The following is a 20,092-nucleotide window of genomic DNA, read 5'->3' on the forward strand; positions in this document are numbered from 1 at the left end:
ATGGAGTCCCATAGGTGCTGGAAATTATGGCATTTTATTGTCGGTGTGTGTCTGATTTACCTCCAGCTCTTGACTAGAGGTAAGTCAGTGATCTCCACCAGTAAACTTGCAGTTTCCCAGTGCAGGAAATGTGCTGGTGGTATGACCACCACTTTTACCTGCATGTTTCCAACTCCAGGAAACATATAATGACCCCCAATGTCTTTGTTTTCATGCTCCCTGTAATGCTGATGTGAAGCTAGTTTTATTTTTATTCTGGACTCTGCATGCTTACATGGTAAATAGCACACACAATAGAAATGTAAGCAATACAGACATCATTACATATTGGGAAACACACATTTCCAATTTTGAACAATTTTTAGTATGTGTGCATCATAAGAAATGTTCCTACATGAAATTATACCCTGGCTAATATACAATCTGTCTGGGAAGGTTTAATTTTAAACATGCACATTCCTTGTTATGATTTCATGGCACTACATGAGAAATGCATTTGCCATGGCTAGTGATAATTGAAAACTGATGCAATTTGAAATACTTCATTTCTGTTGGTGCTAGATGACTATACTAGCACACGTTATGATATGAAAAGAGCAAGTGATGTTAGTAGGTGCGTTTAGCTTCTATAAGATAAGTTGGCAGTGAATCGAAGTGTATGTTCTAGGAATTGTGATGCATCCTCCAGAGTCATCACTGAAATCAAGCCTCAGATATCCTCCCATGTGGCTAGGAGAAGACAGTTGCTACCTGATCATAACCATGAGGGTGGTACTATGAGGGAGGATCACATGGGAGGAGATGGTTGTCAGGGGGAAGTGGTGACTCTTTTGGGAGGGACACAATATTAATCTGCTTGTGAGGATGAGAATCCTGTAATTCTCTGATATCTAATGACTTGCTGTCATTGTAAAAGTCCCTCTCATGAAGAAACCCAATTAAATGTATGTGAAGAGTCATCTAGGATGAATCAGTTATATACTTTGGGATTCCTGAATTAGATGTAATATCCTTTAGTAGCCATTATTCTGTATTGGTTAGAAAATGTGTTTCTAGTTTTTGGGAGACAAAGCACCTGAGTGTGACATTTAAATCCAAAAGTGTATCACAGCTGTGCAGAGGTGGTGGAGGAAGTAGAAGCAGAGGGACTTCACTCTAACAGGCTGTGGCTTGGGTTGCGTGTGCAGCAGGTGTGCAGAGAGGGAGGGAAGCACATACAGTGGCATGCACAAAGTGACCGGGAGGTCAGGAGAGCAGTGGTCACTGAAGGTGGAGCTAGACAGGCTCCTAGAGAGAGAGAGAGAGAGAGAGAGAGAGAGAGAGAGAGAGAGAGAGAGAGAGAGAGAGAGAGAGAGAGAGAGAGAGAGAGAGAGAGAGAGAACGAGACAGAAAGAAAGAGAGAGAGGGAGAGAGAGAGAGAGAGAGAGAGAGAGAGAGAGAGAGAGAGAGAGAGAGAGAGAGAGACGCATGTGGTGAGAGAACCAAGGAGGCTCCCGAGAAGCCAGAATGCCAGAAGGAAGAACCGCTGGACCGCAGAGCATCTGGATAGGATGCCAAAGCTGGCAACAGTAACGGGTGAGCCTCAGAAGAGGCACAGGGTCCTGAGGCACTTTGTGGCATTCATGGCTCCTCTAATTGAGTTACGGGAAGGCTGAGAGCAAAGTAGCATAAAGAGGGGGTGGCAAAGAGAGTTTGCTGAATGCATAATCAACCCCTTAATTGGCAAGGTGTGAAAGTGCAAGAAGGGTGCAATTCTCCATTCATGAGGTTATATACAAGAAGTAAGAAGGCATAAAAGGGCACACATCTCCGTTTATGAGATGTCAACTTGGGAAAAACTGTAACCCACCTTGCCAACAGTACAGACATTATAACCAAGAGGTAAAAGGGCAACAAGGGTGCAATTCTGCTTTCCATAGACACCAGTTTGTGGAATGTGTAATCTTTATTGCCACTAAAGAACAGATCAACTGTAGCAGTAGGAGTTTTCTTTGTGGCAGAAGAGTGAACCAGGAAAGGACCATTTATAGTTAGTGTGGGCAGGCGAGTAGTCCAGGAAAGAAACAGATTAATGAAATACATTTGGTTGTGGTAACTTATGTGAAAAGACATTGATAACTATCTCACATTTTCAAAGTGCTGCATCCTTAAAAGTAGTTTGTGTGCTATCCTGACAAAAGCATTGCATTGGAAGAATACTTGTTATAAGTTCTGATGTACTTTAAAATCTGAGTGCAACATTTTTTTGTGAAGGAAAACCATGGAAAATACATTTGCTTTACCATGTGAAAAGACGCAGTGGATGGAAAATACATTATATTATGAACTGAACAAATCCTTGTTGAGTCAGACCTTGTCTACAATTATTCCTGAATTGATCCAGGGGAAGGGAGCCCAACCCCGGTCACAGGGAGTACTTTCTAAAAAACTATAAGTTGGAACTTTTGTACAATTGTGTTGAACTGAAGACTGTAATATTTCATATGTATTTTGTGTTGTATGTATTAAGGTGAGGGCCAGATACTTTTGAACATTATGTTGTTTTCCTTTAGTTTTAATTTGCTGGGTAGGAACATTCTCTTTAGGAAATAGAAAGATAGGCTCTTATCTCACCCTTTTTATTTGAATAAAATGGCAAACAGAGAGGTAACTAACCCTTTCTGTCAGTCTCACATTTCTGACCCCTCACAGAATGTATTACAGCATGTAATGAAGGTGTACAGTGTTGTGCAAGTATATTCTGTGAGATATTCTGGTGTAAAATTTCTAACAGCTTCAGTTGGTATAGTGATTGGTGAGAGAATATGCATGTTGTAGTTTAGACATATAGAAAGCTGAAGGTTGCAGTGTCTTAAGGTTGTGGGTAACAATGCTAATACATTTCAGCACACATGTAGGATGGTTTGTGTTGTACAGAAGGGAGCAGTGTAAATGGAAGTAGTATTTTAACTGTTCTCTTTCATAGAAATGCTTGATAGTGAGGTCTGGCATACACAGAATGAATTGAAGCGTTGCTCATGGATTATCTAAAGAGAATATTAGATTTCAAGACTTGATATGTTAAAAGTCAGTATTTCTTAAGGTCTTGTAGCCACCTGTTTGATTTTGCAATCTGGGGGTTAAATCTGCAGGTCAAAAGTCAGTGTATGTGAATGTGCACTGTGGGGTCGTTTTCACATTTGAATTCTATAGTATAAACTGAGTAAATGCTAGATCATATGTTGATGTGATAGCTAGGTTATTTTTGGTGGCAGTCATAATTTCGAAAAAAAATGTCGACAGACAAAAATGTCGACAAAAAAATGTCGAAAAAAAAAATGTCGACTTTCGTTTTTTTAATTATATATTTATTTTAGGGGTTCGGGAGTTAAAAAAAAGGGAAAAATTAAAAAAAAATTTAAAAAGGGGGGTTGGGGGGAACCCCCCCATTTAAAAAAAAATGCATTGAAAAAAAAAGTCGACATTTTTTTTTTCGACATTTTTTTTTCGAAATTTTGACTGTCGACATTTTTGTTGTCGACATTATGACTATAAACCTATTGTAAAAAACTGCTTGGTATGCTTATATGTTAAACAGCACTAACAATAAAATGGCAACTTTAGGGACAAAGTGCATATTGGGAAATATGTATTTGTAATTTGAAACAGCTGGTAGTGTGTGCGCATGGTGAGCAATGTTCCTATATGACATTATACCCTGCACAACATGGAAGCCTACTTAGGGAAGGTTTAATTATATATGTGCACATTCCCTTTTATACTTGTATGGCATGCAGCATGTAGAATGGATTGGTATGGGGGTGCATCCTTAATCCTTTTACAGCTATAGGGATCTGCAGCATTTTTAAATGCAGTATACAGTAAAAACACAATTGGCAAAGATGATAGTTTTAGAAAACGTAGAAATATGAGAAATGTGCTAGTCACTGCTATTGTATGCTTGGATTCTTGGACCAATCAGCAGGTTCTAACATTAATGGTGACTTTATATGACTATAGCAGTGCCTTAAAATGCATTTTGTTTTCATAATCAAAAGCTACGTCTGGTAGTACTCCTATTGCTTGCCTACTAATAATGGTAGGTTAGTATCATTAGCACATTTGATCTTATGAAAGACCAATGGTCTGATTTACAGAAGAGTTTTATAATGTTGCAAACCCATTGAAAAACGCTCTGTGAATCAGGCCCTACACACTGTTACCACGTCCTCAGGCCTTCATAATATAAGGTGATGGTCACTCTAAGGCTAGGCAATAGGCATGGATTGAAACAATCCAATAAACGTATTGTTCTACTGAAAGACGCATTTAGTCGGAAAACTTTACATGAAGATGTATTTACAACAGGTGGTTATAGTTAGTGGGTGTGAATGGGTATAGAGGTTAGTATGAAGCATGAAGTAGTGCGTATGTAAACAAATAATACACCTTAGCTATGTATCTCTTTTTATATGATATCATCATCATAAGTGTGGTGCAGGAGATTATCGGTATCCTACAGTTGGTGTGAACTAAGTATTTCATTGTATTAAAACTGAAAAATAGATATCATGTATAAAGTGTACTTTTTATGTTTGACCAATAGTATTTTGGGCTAACTATATCTAACAGCTAGCACCTCCTACACTTTATCCAATTAGTAGTACTATAATACTTTGATTGTGTTGGTTAATTATAGTTTTTGACTGCATATATTATACTGGTTGTATATTGGATGTCCTGTATGTATGTGCATGTCACCTTAAAGTTTAAGTATTATGATATTTTTTTTACTTCTGGAGTACAGATTAAGAATGCCTTTGAAGATATGCGCTTTAAACAACAGAAGGAAGGAACAATATTTGAAGGGAAGTAACGTTTCTATATCTGAAAATGTTCAGGATGATGTTTCATGTTCGGTGCAAATCAGTAATGAGACTAATTTAGTAACGTAGGCTAAAGAGCAGGTAGGGGAACATTTACAATTTCAGAGAGAAGCCATGTCAACTACTGAACCCAATGTAAGCAGTCAGATTTCATGCAAAACTGTTGATAGAAAAATTGTATCAACCTCATTGCAGCACATGCAGAAATGAGAGATAGTTAAAAAAAAGAAGAAAAAAAAGTACTGCTTTACTTGTATGAGACAGGATTAAGAATGTGCATAACAAAGTTTTCACTCTCAAGTGTTCTCAAATATTTTGAGAATTGTGAAATTAGATTGTATATATGTGTTGAAGCATTTTTTTACAGAAACAGAATTTATAGGGATTAATTTCAAGGCTTTTAGTGTGAAAACGAAATTGTTTTTTTCAGTGTTGAACAATTTAAACAAGTTAACTAAGGTCACAAAGGAATTCTATGAAAATGTGCAATCCATTTGTGTACTTACACAATATAACCTTGGTGATGCGCTTGGAGGAGATTGGATATAAACTGTTCATACAGAAATATTTTTCAGTGGCGAGAGTTACATTAAAAAATGCAGTGTGACTCTTGTTATTGTAGAGACGGCACAGGATATGATGTGAAAGGTAACATGATTTCTGAAAGAGAAGAAATCCAAAAATCAAGAACAAGTGAAGAAGATACATTAGGACAGTGTTCAGTAGAAGTAAGAAAAGAACATTTTGTATGGAAATGTCATTCTATTGAGAAGTATTCTGATAGAGTGTTAAACATTTTTTTTACAATTATTAAACAAAAACGTTAATGTACAAACAAAAATCGAGATGCTGCAGCAAATTGATGTATTGCGTGGAACAGCAATTTTTGAGTCTTCTTCGAGTGCAAAAGCAGACTTTGTTTGTTTGTCCTGGTGACGCACATTCTATAGAAGGCAGTACCAAAATTGTACATAAAAAAGAAAGTAAAACAACTGTGTAAAATAACTGTGATGTTTGGAATGATCTTTATCCGTATTTGTTTGTAGAACTGTAATGAAATGCAAGCAATGCACCAATTGTATGCAAATACTGTTTCAGTGTGTTGCAAAGAATTAAGGTTCCTACAAGAATCATATTGAACAACATGGTGGTGCCTGAAATTCCTGTTTTGCTTTAAAATTTGAACATGTTTGAGATGATTGCATTGTAAACTGTTAATCCTTTCCAGGTTATTGTTAGACTACAAGCAAAGACATCACAACCCCCTAAAAAGTCATAAGTGCAAGGCATGAAAGGCAAAGTTGTATATTTGTCTTGCAATTTGCAAGAAAACGTGAACACTCTGGGAGTGAAATGAGGCATTAATTATTCTTTGTTTGTTTTAGTGAATGGTGTTGCTACAAAGCACAAACAAATTTGACAACAACTTATAGATATCACAAAGGTAAAGGAAGCTTTAAAATTTCTAGTCAATCACCATAAACTGTTTAAAGGCAATGGGCCTCATTATGAGTCCGGCGGTAGCCGTGCCGGAAAAAATGGCACACCTGCCTCCGGAGTCATTTTTTTCCAGCGCCTGGCAATGGGGACTTACAGGGGCATTACGGCCCTCGTGGTCCCAGTAGTTCCTCATTGCTGGGCTCCAAAATATTCTTCTCCCTATTCCCATGCCAGTCCCATTGGACTCAATGGGAATGGGGGGGGGGATGCACCAGCACCATTTATGAATGGTGCCGGTGCATCTGTCAAGGTCTGTGAGCGGTAGTCGTTCCGCCTGCCAGATCAGACGTGGCGAGTTGAAAGGCACCCGCTTGCAGAACTCGTAGTTTGCTGGTCCGGAAACAACGGTACCAGGAGGCTTACCGATACTGTTGTTTCCTGACCAGCTTCCTCGTAATCAGGCCCAAACTGAATCTACACAACTTCTCTATACCTGATGTTGAATTAACAAACAAGAACAGTGAAGGTAATTTCATTGTCTTAGTGTTGCAGAGGTTAACAGTTTGTATGAGTAAGTACACTATTCATCCTCTAAACTCACAAGAAGTGATGAGTGATAGTCTTGCATTATATGAAATGAACCACACAGAAATGGCACTGGTCAGTGTCTGGGAAAAAACAATTTAGAAGCTTGTTGTTTCCCTTTGCTTTTACACACTGGAAAAGGTGGCAGATTGGATGATCAGAAAGTGCCCATTTCTTCTTCAGAATACCGTTGTAGACGTATGAATTCTGGAGATTCCAGATAGTGCACCAATATATATATCTATATTTTAGTTACTGTATGAATGTGAATTTTCAACACTGTTCTATTCTTTTGGTTATACATATCAAATAGAAACTAGATTTCAAAATGTTTCTGCAAATGAGATGGAGCAACAGGTAAAACGAAAGACTGAAGTCCTAGAAGCGAACATTACCAATAGTCTTGCCACTATGAGAGGAACTAAAGAATATTAGAATAAAAGACATTCTGAGGTTAGATGCATGTTCTAAAACTTGGGTCCTCCTACTTAGTTTGTGACTTTAAGTTGTGTCCAGTATAGCTGGGATGACCTTGCAGATTGCATTCAAGAAAATGATCCAATCAAAGTAGGTATAGTACACATAACACCAGCAGAGATTGTGTGCCCCAGATCCTGTTATTGTATCTAGATTATTTCAACACTGATTCTTAGCAATGTTACATTTTATATCTAATAAAGAAAATGGTCTATTAGGCACTGTGGAGCATTACTTTTAGAGAAAATATTGCCAAGCATGTGGAGCCCCACATATACTTATACTTTTGTGGGTTAAAGATGCTCCACAGTTTGATAAATATGGTGATAGCTGTGCAATGCAATATATTGAAAAATATGTTACTTGTTCTATCCTTGCTCAGTATGCCAATGCTTATCTACAGAACAAAGAGGATAGGTTAAAAATGCACATATGTGGAAAGTGTTATAATAAGTGCAGATTTGGATTTCCTAGGACTGTTTCCCCAGTTGGTCGTGCAAATAGTGTTTTTACATCTATTTGACAGCATTTAAATGTTTACAATCCTGTCATTGCTCACATTTGGAATGCTAATACTGCTGTACATTACATTGCTGATAACACAACCATTGTTGCTTGCAATGCAGCTGAGGTGTGGGCTGGTTTTCCTGAAGACCAAAGTTTCAGGGCCTCATTACACAGTAGGCGGTAAGGGTTTACCGGTACCGGTAAGGGCACCAGTACCGGTAAACCCTTACCGACTTACTACGAGGTCCCTTTGCGGGACCCGACCTTAACGGCTGGTTTTGCGGTACCATAATGAGCGCCTTCCCCATTCCCATTATGCCCTATGGGGGCAAAAATGGGAATGGGGAAGTGCCTTGGTGAATGGGGAATTACCGCCCCCGCTCACCTTGGAGTAGGACGGTAATTCCACCATCCACCAAGGTGGACCCGGTAAAATACCGGTGGCAACCATGGCGCTTATAGCGCCATGATTACCGCCTACTGTGTAATGAGGCCCTTAGTGAGAAACTTCAAACCTTTGGTATCACAATGCTCTCACAGAGAGAGCAGAGAGTGTCAAAGCTAAGACAATTACTATTATTAAACAATTATTAAAACAATGGCCACTACAGACAAATGCATCTCACTTGACGCCCACCCTTATCTATCTTAAAGGATCACCCTCATCTCATCTTCCAGACCCACAAGATCTCATCTCACCAACCAGATCGTTGTCCCACCTTCAAAGGAGACAAAGCAGGAGGCTCCAGTTTTCAACACTTAACACCCAAAAACTGAATGCCCTCCCCACGGCACCCAGAAATGAAAAGTCCTACACAAGCTTCCGCAAATGCTTGAAAATGAAATTGTTAAACTAACTATGCCGCATCTGCCTCTCTGTAACCTGCATCACCTGCTCAGTTTTTTACTTCACTGTCCCATTGTAACATCATTGGAAATATATACTCTCCTACTGTTTGTCATTTTTTGTCTGCACTGTACTTATTCCTATGCAAATCTGTACCAAGCAAGTATTCTGTAACAGCACCACAAGGCCCCAGGGCCGATGTGTGCTTTATACATTCAAATAAATAAATAAGTAAAATAAAGATGCAAATAGTTTCCCTCTGTATAGACGTAGGATCATTTCCTTTTGCTAAGTCTTGGTCCTGCAATAAGCAGAAAACAGGTAGTGAAGCCTATGACTGAAATCAAACACTTAGCTAAAGGCGTATGTGCTAGTACAGACATATCGAAACTAATTTAATTGATACCTATTATCCAAATAGGTCTTCACATTTGGAAACCATTGCTTCTATGAAGTAGCAGAGCATTACTGACACCGGAATTGTGGAAACAAATAATGATAGAGGATGGTTTAAAGTACATGGATGTACTCGTTGTCTGGTGAGACATGAAAAGCTAAGTCACATGAAACTGTTGCCAAATTGCAGAGAAAAGGGGTTATATTATGTTTGCATTTTGCAGTTGTTCTTTCCATGACTTGCAGAGAGTGATCTGCTTGGAAGTTTTGAAACCTTCAAACAGTATTTTGTGTTTTAAATAAAGTATTCATCACGTACATGAAAGTGAACAGTACTTAGATATACTACAGAAAGAAATATGTCAAGAAGAACTTTTAGCAGCTGAATTGGCAAAGGGGACTCTAGAGGATAGTCAGGAATTTGCTGACAGGAGTGAAAATGTGTTTGGAGATTTATTTATTGAAACAACTGTTGAGCTCTCCATGGAACAAGTGGAGAGTACAATGAAACACATGCAACTTTCACATACAAATGTGGAGATATTAACAAATAAGCTTAATGAAGAGCAAAAGGACATTATGAGAAAAAAAGATAGGTTTTTGCATGGTCTTAAACAAAATGAGTATGAATGTTCCTGCTTCCACTACAACCCTTTATTGATGTATGTTACTGAACAGGCTAGCACATCTTTTCTAATTCATGCATTGAGAGGAATGATACAGTAAGTGACTGATTGCTCTGTGTCATGTATTATGACTGCTTTAACAGGCTTAGCAGCATTCAGAATCGGTGGTGTTACTTTACATTGGTTGTTGATGCTGCCACTGGAACATGACAACACACTAGAATACTGTAAACTTGCTTTAAATTGGAGCATAAGAAGTAGGGAGAAAGTTAGTATGGTGTCTAAGTTGATGCTAGTTTTCATTCACTTGCAAATGCAAGAAGTCTTGAGGACTCACTATGATGTTTTGTTTGGAGGCAAACATGTCTTTGCTTGAGGAGATGTGTTACAGTTAAATCCTGTGAAAGGTGAACCAGTCTTCAAGATTCTTGAATCAAAGGACAGTCAACAAAAACTATATGTAGCATTGGTAATGAGAGTCTTATGGCATTATTTTGAATATAAGGAGCTTACCATTAATATGAAGCAGTCCATAGATTTAGAGTTAGATTTAGGCTATGCAGAAAGGCTAAGAAAAATATGGATAGGTTTGCTTGAGGATGATATGAAAAGGTAGACTGATTTCTAACTGTCAGGGGTTTTGACCCATGTTCGACTTATTATGCTGCAACATTTGGGGCTGTGGGCTCAGAAAATCCAAGATGGCCGAAAAAGCCCACATTGCTCCAGAATCCAGGAAAACCGTGCAGTTTTTGCGCACACCAAAATGGTCGTATAATCTGCCACCCACCAGTGCGAGCGTGGTGGGCCAGAAGCACCATGAGTGAAACGTGGTGCCAAAGGAAAAACAGCAGTGCCTGTTAGCTCAAAAAGCGCTTTGAAATCACATTTGTTTCTCTGAAATGCAAGGTAAACATGTCTATTTTAAAAATTGCAAGATATTCAAAAATCTCACTGAACACCAGCTGACATTTGGCAGAATGAAGTCTTGTGTGCATACAAAATCGGGAAAGATGAAGAGCCCAAAACAAGGTTTATAATAAAAATGGATGAACTGTGGATGTCAACAGCTTAAGTGAAATTGGATTTAAAACCACTAAAATCTAAATGTTTAAAATTAATGAGTGACCTACTGTTGAGTGTCACATAGTTTGCAACTGTTAAATGGCATACGTTTGAGCTTAGAATCAGGGTTCTAGCTGTATGGGTAAAAATTGTAAGTTTGTTTTGAATGAAGAAAAGCTGGGAACAAAAGTGACATTTGGCTGAAGCCTGGCTTGAAGAGAGTGAATTCTACCCGGCAACTACCCCCGACAGGAGTTGAAACTTGCTCAGCCACTCTTCCCAGGCCTGGCTGCATTCTGCTGCCCCCACCAAAAGGAGATGACACCTCCCGGATTGAATCAGGGGAGGAGCACCTAGGACTGGAGGGAAACAGAACAATGAGCCTTCCTTGGCTCAGGCAAATGTTAAATTAGGGAGATCGTAAATGGCTTTCTCTTGTGAGAAACAGGAAGGGGCAGTGCCTCTGTGAGCAACTTGAGTTGGAGGAAGTGGACAAACCAGAAATTCCACCATGTGCTTTGGGAAACCACACCCCTCTGGGCCAGAGCATAATTTTAAAAAGATGGATAATTCATAGTACAGAACATCATTTTAAGAGGTGTTAGGACTCTGTACCATGGTCTGAGGCAAAACCCCATGAATTATGGAGATTGCAGACATGGGGTTCACGCTAGAAAAATGAAAATTTACTGGAATATGTGTAGAAAGGCGGTGTACATCTGTGTAATTTTTGGTAAAAATCCAATATTGGTAAACCAACTAAAAACGTAAATAAGTTGCTATTTTTGAACCCTGGCTCTTAGAAACATCAGAGTTGGAACAGAGACCTACCCGAAGTAATATATGATATGTACATGTAATGTCAACCACTTGTGTATTTGGGAAATATGTTTAGTTATGAAAATTATTTTCTAAGGTAAAAGCAAAGGGGAGTGTTCTTTCTTTGGAGCCATAAACATGACACCTGATGACATAGGATGACTCACTGCTCCCTTCTCAAATCAGGTCAAAGAGAAATCCTTGACCTATCAAATCATGAGTGGGTTGGGCATAGAAAATTAGCATCCACACCCATTTTCAAAATACATAAAAAGAGCCACTGGAAGCCGGACAGGGACATTCATTTTCCAACCTTCAACTGAATTCCTGCGCAGCACGCTGATGGAGAACTCCCAAATCCAGAACTCCAGAGATCCAGACTAACACTAACTCCAGAACAAAAACTACAAAGAGCTGAACTCTTCAGCAGGCCTCAAAATATTTTGCAAACTATTCAACCGCCGGGCTGTGCGGTTTGCTGCTTGCTAAGAGTCCTGTGTATCCAGAACAGAACCAGTACCCAGAAAGCAGTGCGGTATCCAGAATCCACTTGATCCAGACCAGCAGAACCAGAGACCCAGACCAGAACGCTGTGAACAGAACCGGTGCCTGATTGATCCGCCGAGCAGAGAGAACCGCAGCTAAACTTGTTGACCAGATCCGTGACAAGGCCATTCCTTTCAAATTTATAGTGTGAGTACCCAGCTAGAACTGTGCAGAACCCATCTCTTAGTTTAAAATAATCTGATTCAAAACATTTGAACCTGTTTAGAACTGCATCAAAAGAAATTGTGTGTTCCTCCTGTTGATTCAAACCTTTCAAAGCGCATCTGTCATTCCGAAACTGTAATTTCATTTCTGAAAAACCACCTTTACAGAATCGTCTGTATCTTTGGAACCGTGCATCCTAGGAACGAAATGTAACTTGTATTGTAAAGCTAAGTTTCCCAGCTCTAAACCGACTTGCTACTCCTTATAGCGCCTCCGTAATTGTGCTCGACGCACTCAAAAAAAAGTGCCACGATTTGACATTTTGCTTCATTTCAACCACGTGTAGAAAGATCTGTCCTTTGCTTCCATTACTGAAACTGTTTTCAACCTCATAATCCCTCATTAATCATTGTTAGTGTGGACCTGAACTGATTAAAAGTATCTCTCACTCACCCTGAACATCTAGAGGGAATTAAAATCAATTTTAGCATATTTTACCCCCTTGCAAATCACCTGAAAGTCTTTCACCTGTGTTTCAAAATCATCCCTGGTGCTATAAGCTTGCTAGGGGGGGAACTGAATTTGTATTGTACTGTGATTGTATTCCTGAAGACTGTGTGTGTGACTTCCATCTCCTTACATTGCATAGGGGGGGAGTGAATTGTTGAGAAAAAGTGATCATATTATCTTTTGCTGAAATCATATCAAGTTTATTTCTGTACTGCCTTTTATTCATCTTTGCATCTCCTTGAAACCATGAAGCATTCTCAGCTACCTTATCCTCTATACTACTCCTAAGTAATTAAACCAGTGTGCTAGCATAACATCATCCATTGTTAATCACTGTCATATGTCTAAGTGTGATATCAAATATTAATTTATTATAAAAGTGTGATATATATCTATTGCTTAATTTTTCAAATAAACCTTTTTAATTTTCAAAACAAACCTACTTCTTGGCTCAGTGGGGTCAGGGGGATTCTAAGAGAGGGGCGTTATACAAGGGTTCATCATCCAGATTATAACTTGTCATAAAAAATATATAAATAAGGGCTTCCCTTGAGCAATCCCAGACAAGGCACTGACTTAGTGGGAATGCTTGATTGGAGTCATTAACAGATTTGGGGGCTCGAGCCGGGGATTCTGGATTAGATCTATCACTTGTGCAGATTAATACGGTGTGCTAACTGACAGGATATATACATTCTGTTGGATCACCACGTCGTGTTACAAGGTAAAAACACCCCTCAAAGGAACGCTCTAAGGAAACGGTCTGTTTTGCAAAATAAAATACAAACTTCTGTAAGTCAGGAAGGAAATCAAATTCCAGAATGACGACCTTGGTAGATATCAAAATAGCCAGAGAACACCTCTTACATAATCTATTTGTGAGAGGTGAGTGGGCTCATCAGGACCAGGTGGTCGGGTTGCAGGCAATCGCACCCCAGATCACTGAAACAGGGTCAGATATATGGATAGATCAGGGTCCCTTACATGTGGCCCTGAGTGAACTATATATGGCCCCTAAGGACAAGGATGAGCACAACAAGATTGCCATAGTAGCGGCATATTTATATTTATATATGGGAGCCATACAGGACAAATGTGCTGAAGGCCACGATCTGGCAAATAGGCAACTGGTGGCATTAGAGAAGGCCCAATCTGACCTGGTCTCTTCTGAGCAGAGGCTGCAGAGGAGCCAGGAGTCAGAAAATGATAGTAGGCAGTATATTATTAAAATAAAGGAGGATATGGATATCCTGCAACAGGAAAAGTCTGACCAGGATAACAGATTTCTGGCCTTGCAGAAGGAGTACCAAGAAGGTTTGGATGCCCTACTGCAGAGCCAGAAAAAGCTGGAGCAACAACTAGACTTTAACAGGGCATGCACAGAGCAGGTAGCCACCCTGCAAATCCGACTAGACAGAGAGAAAGAGGGAAGCAATCAATTGATTTTGAAAGACCTGGATACCCAGGCAGAGTTTGATCAAGAACGCCAGAAAGCTGGTGCCTTTCAAAGGCAAAGGGATGATCTGGCTGCACAGATGCAGGCTCTTAGTCAGGAAAGGGACACCTTAGGCCAGGAAGTCTGCCAATTAAAAGAAAAAAATGAAGAAAATAACCTGGCACTCCAGGGGCTGGGTGACCTCCAAAAAGAGCACCAGGACTTGCTAGAGCACACCAGGAGGGTGGAAGATGCTCTGGCAAGAAAGGAACAGGCCAGTAGGGATGGGACTCAGGAGGTAGCCCTCCTGCAGCAAATACTGGCCCAGTATTCCAGGACCAACCAGGAGGCACAGAGAAAGAATGAGGCTCTCTGTCAGCACAATGATAGGCTCCAGCAACAGGTAGCCATGCAGGAGAGACTGATAGAGTCTAGTAAGGCCTTAACTGAGGAACTGAAAGCGCAGGCTCTTGCATTGCAACAGGGAGCAGGGGCTGACAGAGATGAAGTTCGCTGGGAAAGGGCAACACCTGAGCATAACCTCAGGAGCCCTAGTACCAGAGGCCTTCATCTCTCCCAGTCCTTGGACTCTGCTGCCCCATGTACCCTGGTGCACATGAGCACAGGGCCACAGGAAGGGCAGATTACTATCCAGCCAAAAGTATGGGGTTCATAGGCCAGTACCTCCCAGGAATGGATGGGCGGGCATCCGGGTATGGACACCAAAGCACAGTGCAATTTAGTGGGGAACCCCAGGAAAGTAGGCCCACTACGGGCATCCTAAAATCCTCTGCCCAGTTAGGTCAGTGGGGGGGTACCCATCAAATCCTGGCAGCAAGGAGGGATCTGAAGACTCCTCTGAGCGTCACAGGACACAGGAGACCAGGTCCCATATTCTGCCAGCCATTCCCAGGCTCGCAGAATCCGGGAAAACCTGGAAGATCAGAAGGGCACCTCTGGGAGCAGTGCTTCTGAGTCAGAGGATGAGTGGTCCAGGGTTACCCGAACCAAAAGGGCCAATAAGGCAAAAAGGGCCTTGCTTAAGGACCCCTTAAAGCAGATCAAGGCAATAAGGAGTGTCATTACCCCTTACCACAAGAACGCCAAGTATTCTGTTTGGGAAAACTTGGAGCTTTATGAGCAAATGATGGAAACTTTCCATTTGAAGGACAGCAGTAGCTGCATTCTGTATGTCAAATGGACATTCTCCCCTGAATACTCAGTTTCTTTGCGGGGCTGGAGGACCAAAATCATTCAAGATGGTCCACCTACAGGGCGGCCATCTTGAAACATTTTTCTGTTCACAGAAATCCCAAAGAGGCTCGCAAGGCAGCCTAGAATTTGCAATGTGGGGAGGATCAGGCCCCAAAAGAATTTGTGCAGGAGTTAAAGCGTGCTTTTGCGCAGACTACAAAAAGGGTACGCATGGACAGTAAAGAATTTGTTAATACGTTTTTCCATGCCTTACCCAAATACATAATGTCCCAGCTCGTGAGAGATTTTCACGAGAAAAGATCTTTAGACTGGGTCATTGAACAAGCCACCCGCATCTATGAGGTGCAGAAACTGGTGGAAAATAAGAATCAGCCCAAAAACCCTAAAAACCAACAGCACCCCTGCTGCTGCCAAGGTGACAGAGGTAAAGGTTGCCCCCGTTTTAGATTTGGAGATGGGGGGACCTAAAAATCTGCCGGCATTGAATAATTCTAAGCCCAGAAGGCCCTCGGGCCAGTCACGGACAGGGAGTCAAGGAGGTAGTCCCACAAATGGGGTCCCTCGCTCCCCTGACTATGTAAGTCCCCGCTATAAGGGAAACAGTTCAATCCTGGGTTATGTGTGGACTCCTCCGGCCAAAGGGGGGGATCCAACCAAGCACCCAACCCAGGGAACTTCCCCCAGGAGGGCAGAAATTCACCAAATCCTGGGCAGAACTTGTTCCCCAGGTATCCACCCAACTTTCAGCCCCAAAATCATCCATCCTTCTTTCCCCAATTCCCTGAGCCCAGATAACCGAATCTGGGAGAGGGGAGGCCAAGGGTGTAGGGGTACCCAAATCTTCCCAACCCGGGGTACTACCAGAGAAGGGATAGCTACCCTTCTCAGGATCAGCCCAGGGGAGAAAATAGAACCCCGTATCAGCCTGAGCGGGTTTCACAGTTAGAGGACCAGGTCCAAAATATGGCACGGGATCTGGGTCACATACTGAGGGCTCAACAGAACCCTCAGATGAGCATGCCGCCGCAGAATGCCCCAAACTCTGGGCCTGGTGCACCAGAATGATGACGGGGGCAGCACCCCGATAACCCACTGGTTCCTAGGGAGGAGGCACAAGGGGAAGGGGGGGTATAAAGCCTTGGAGGAAGCTTCATTCCCCACTTGTAAACAGCCCCTGGAAACCCAGGAACCCCAAACAAAATCTCCTACCCCTGAAAGTCTGCCACCCAAGGAGCAGAGAGGAGGTCGGAGAAACAAAGGACCCAAACAGACCCATTTTGTGGAGGACGTACAGGTCTTCCAATTTGAGGGATAGGGATCCTCAGAGGATTATGGGAAAAGGATATTTTCCTTCAGAGATGGGGGAACTCCTCCCAAAGAAAAATGGGTCCCATGGGATTCCAACCTAGACTGGGTAGATCTGTTGGATTGAGCTGTCGCCGCCCATCATTCTATCCCAGAACCAACAAGACCGAAAACCCCTGGTTCAAACCCATCCTGGTGACTGCCTCCAAAAAGGGGGGGCGGCCCAGAACCGGAACCAGGGAAACCCAAAACCGCATCAATAGACTGGGTAGATGTGGGGATTGAGATGTCGCCGCCCATCATCCTATCCCAGAACCAACAGCATCAAGATCCCCGGGTTCAAACCCATTCTGGTGACTGCCTCCAAAAAGGGGGGGTGGCCCAGGACCGGAACCAGGGGAACCAGGGGAACTCGAATATCCTCTTTCTAGTTGCCAACTTTTTCTTGCAGATTCCCATGACTCTCCACAGAATTCTGCCCAAATCTCTTCTCTCGCAATGTCCAAAACCAGAAACTTAAGCCCACCAGTTGTCCAAAAATGTGCATTATCTGTGCCCCCTTGAGGAGAAGGAGGGAAGATACTGTGCCCCGGTACAAGTACAGGGGCAGCGTACAATTTTGGCACTGGTGGACACTGGATCCCAAGCTACTCTTTTGTCCAAAAGGGCCTTTGATGAACTAAATTCTGGAAGGGGGGAGAAATATCAGATTCCTCTCACCTCTCTTCCTGGACAAATGCAGAACTTTGACGGGAAGGAAATTCCCATCGAGGGGACTGCAGATTTCGACATTAAAATTGGGCGACACAAGATGAAACACCCGGTCATAGCAGTGACTCCAGAGGGCACCCCTTGTTTACTAGGGATTGACCTCCTGAGAAGGTTGTCACCGCTAATAGATTGCGTAAACAAGGTCCTCTGGACTCAGACTAGCCGACCAGTAAAATTAAAACAGAGTGTCAAACATATTAGTTTAAGCGGTACATGCCACATGGTTGAACAAAAATCTGACCAAGTAGATTTTCACTTCCAGAAAAACCAAATTCCAGATGTGACAGTAATAGCAGTAGGACAACAGACTGGTGATGAGGGGTCCTCTCTATTTCTGAAAATCAACCTTCCTTCCAGTTTAAGGTGGTATTCCACACTGGAAGGAAACACTCTGAAATTCTTTACCAATCCACAATCAGACATTCCCACTCCTATAGTGCAGAAAGATGAGAAATCAGCTCAGAGCCTGGCTGATATTCAGCAAATTGGAGAGCAGTTGTTCATCCCTGTTCAGTTAAATGATGGGAAGGACTCTGTTCTCGCCCGAGTGTGTGTGAACAACGGTAAGAGCTTCATCAGCGAAGCCATGTTCCGCCAACTCCCAAAAGATCCAGCCATTCTCACATTCAAACTGATAGACAAATGGGAAATGGACCTGGAAGCACCCAATTCCAAACATCTCCTGCCAAGCAGGTGTATGCTCAAAATCTCCATTGGCAACAAGAGCATAGTCTATAATTGTTGGGTCGTGCGAGACATCACTGCCGCCTTTTACTTAGGCAGTGACATTCTCAATCGCTTTGCCATTAGTTTGGACCTAATAAACTTCAAAGCTTGGTCCCGATTAGCGGATAATCCCATGGGCTTTGATGATCCAGAAAAAGCATTTAGGTCAGCTCAATTGCTACCTTATGCCGTTGAAATTCAGGTTAAAGAGGAAGTCACCATCCCAGAAAGGACCCGACAATTCTCCCTGGAAGTGAATGTTAACAGAGGACAAAAATTGAAAAACCCTGATGCTTATATTCATCTAAATGCTTCTCTCCAACAGCAAGGGTTGAGGGTAAACCCAACACCATTAGTCAACATAGAACATGACACCATTCCAATAGAGGTGGATAACAGCGACTTACAGAGTATTACTCTAGCCGCAGGCACCATTATTGGAATTGCGGTTGATGACTGACATTTCTCCATTGATTTAGGAAATTAACTGTTAGGACCAATCCCCAAGGACTGTTTTGACAGTGACAGTGATGACAATACAACACCAGACAGGATCTTTACCCGGCATGGGGGGAACTTCCTGGTGCACACTTCGTGCCCTTATGGTAATGAAGATGTGACTTGTGACTTCAGAGGGGATGAGGCTGCCTTTCCCACCTGAAGCCTCCGGTCCAAATCAGCACTCTGACCAGGGACTTCTCCACCCAGCTGGAGGAGGCCGCTGAGATAGCAAAGCCAGAAGTCTTTCCAGGCTTCAGGCAGATGGTGGAAGAGAGAGTCAACCTAGCTGATGCCTGTGTGACTCTGGAATAGAAGCAAAAGTTGAAACAAGTTTTCTTGGATTTCCAAGATCTCTTTGTGGTAGACTCATATGACTGTGGTCGCACCGACATCCACACAACAACAATTCCCACGGACCCTGGCATGACTCCAGTGTTTGTGAAGCAATATTGCTTGCCTCTCGCATCAATTGAGTCCCTTACTGAAATAATTAAGAACCTTGAGTCCCGGGGAATAATCCGTCCAGTACACAGCACCTTCAATAATCCGGTGCTGGCAATATTGAAGCCAAACGGCCAGTGGAAACTCTGCGCAGACCTTAGGGAGCTCAACAAACGGGTCCATACTTCCCAATGGCCTCTGCCCTACATTGACCAAGGGCTGGCCCAGATTCAGGGGTCACAGGTATTCACTGCAATAGACATGACCAATGGATACTGGACCATGCCTGTCAGTAGGGAGGACCAATACAAACTGGCTTTTACCTTTGACCCCTGATTCATCTTTTGAAGGGGGGGGTCAAGTGGGAATGGGGTCCAGAACAATCTGAGGCATTAAGACAACTCAAAAGGAGCCTCTCACAAGCGCCCTGCCTAGCTTACCCTGTCAGAAAGAAGGAGTTTTTCCTGGAGACAGGGTTCTCTAATACGTGCTTGACGGCAGTATTATACCAAAAGCATGACAAGGTCAATAAAGTAATCTCTTATGTGAGCAAAACTTTATCCTCTGTGGAGGAAAAATTCAATGATTGTGAGAAGGCACTCCTGGCAAAGGTGTGGACATTGAAGAATTACCGCCCGTTCATCCAGGGGGAACACATCATAGTGGAGACTCCACACCAGCCTTTGCAATATCTCCAAAGTGACAGAATCCGAGCCGGAAATGTGAGTAATTCCCGGATTACTTCCTGGATTCTGTCAATGCAAAGCTTTCCTGTGGATGTCAGATATGGCCAAAACAAGAAGAGTCCCCTCGCGCAAAGTCTGGCCGACTTGCATGATTGTGCCGGAGA

At 42.1% G+C, this 20,092-nt stretch overlaps 1 pseudogene; it reads left to right on the top strand.

Moving 5' to 3' along the window:
* Positions 1-20,092, top strand: part of LOC138467296 (serum paraoxonase/arylesterase 2 pseudogene) — a 57,490-nt pseudogene that overhangs the window by 27,998 nt on the left and 9,400 nt on the right.

This window comes from Ambystoma mexicanum, chromosome 4q (genome assembly GCF_040938575.1).
Source record: "Ambystoma mexicanum isolate Mex_15411 chromosome 4q, UKY_AmexF1_1, whole genome shotgun sequence".
In the NCBI taxonomy this organism is placed as follows: Eukaryota; Metazoa; Chordata; class Amphibia; order Caudata; family Ambystomatidae; genus Ambystoma; species Ambystoma mexicanum.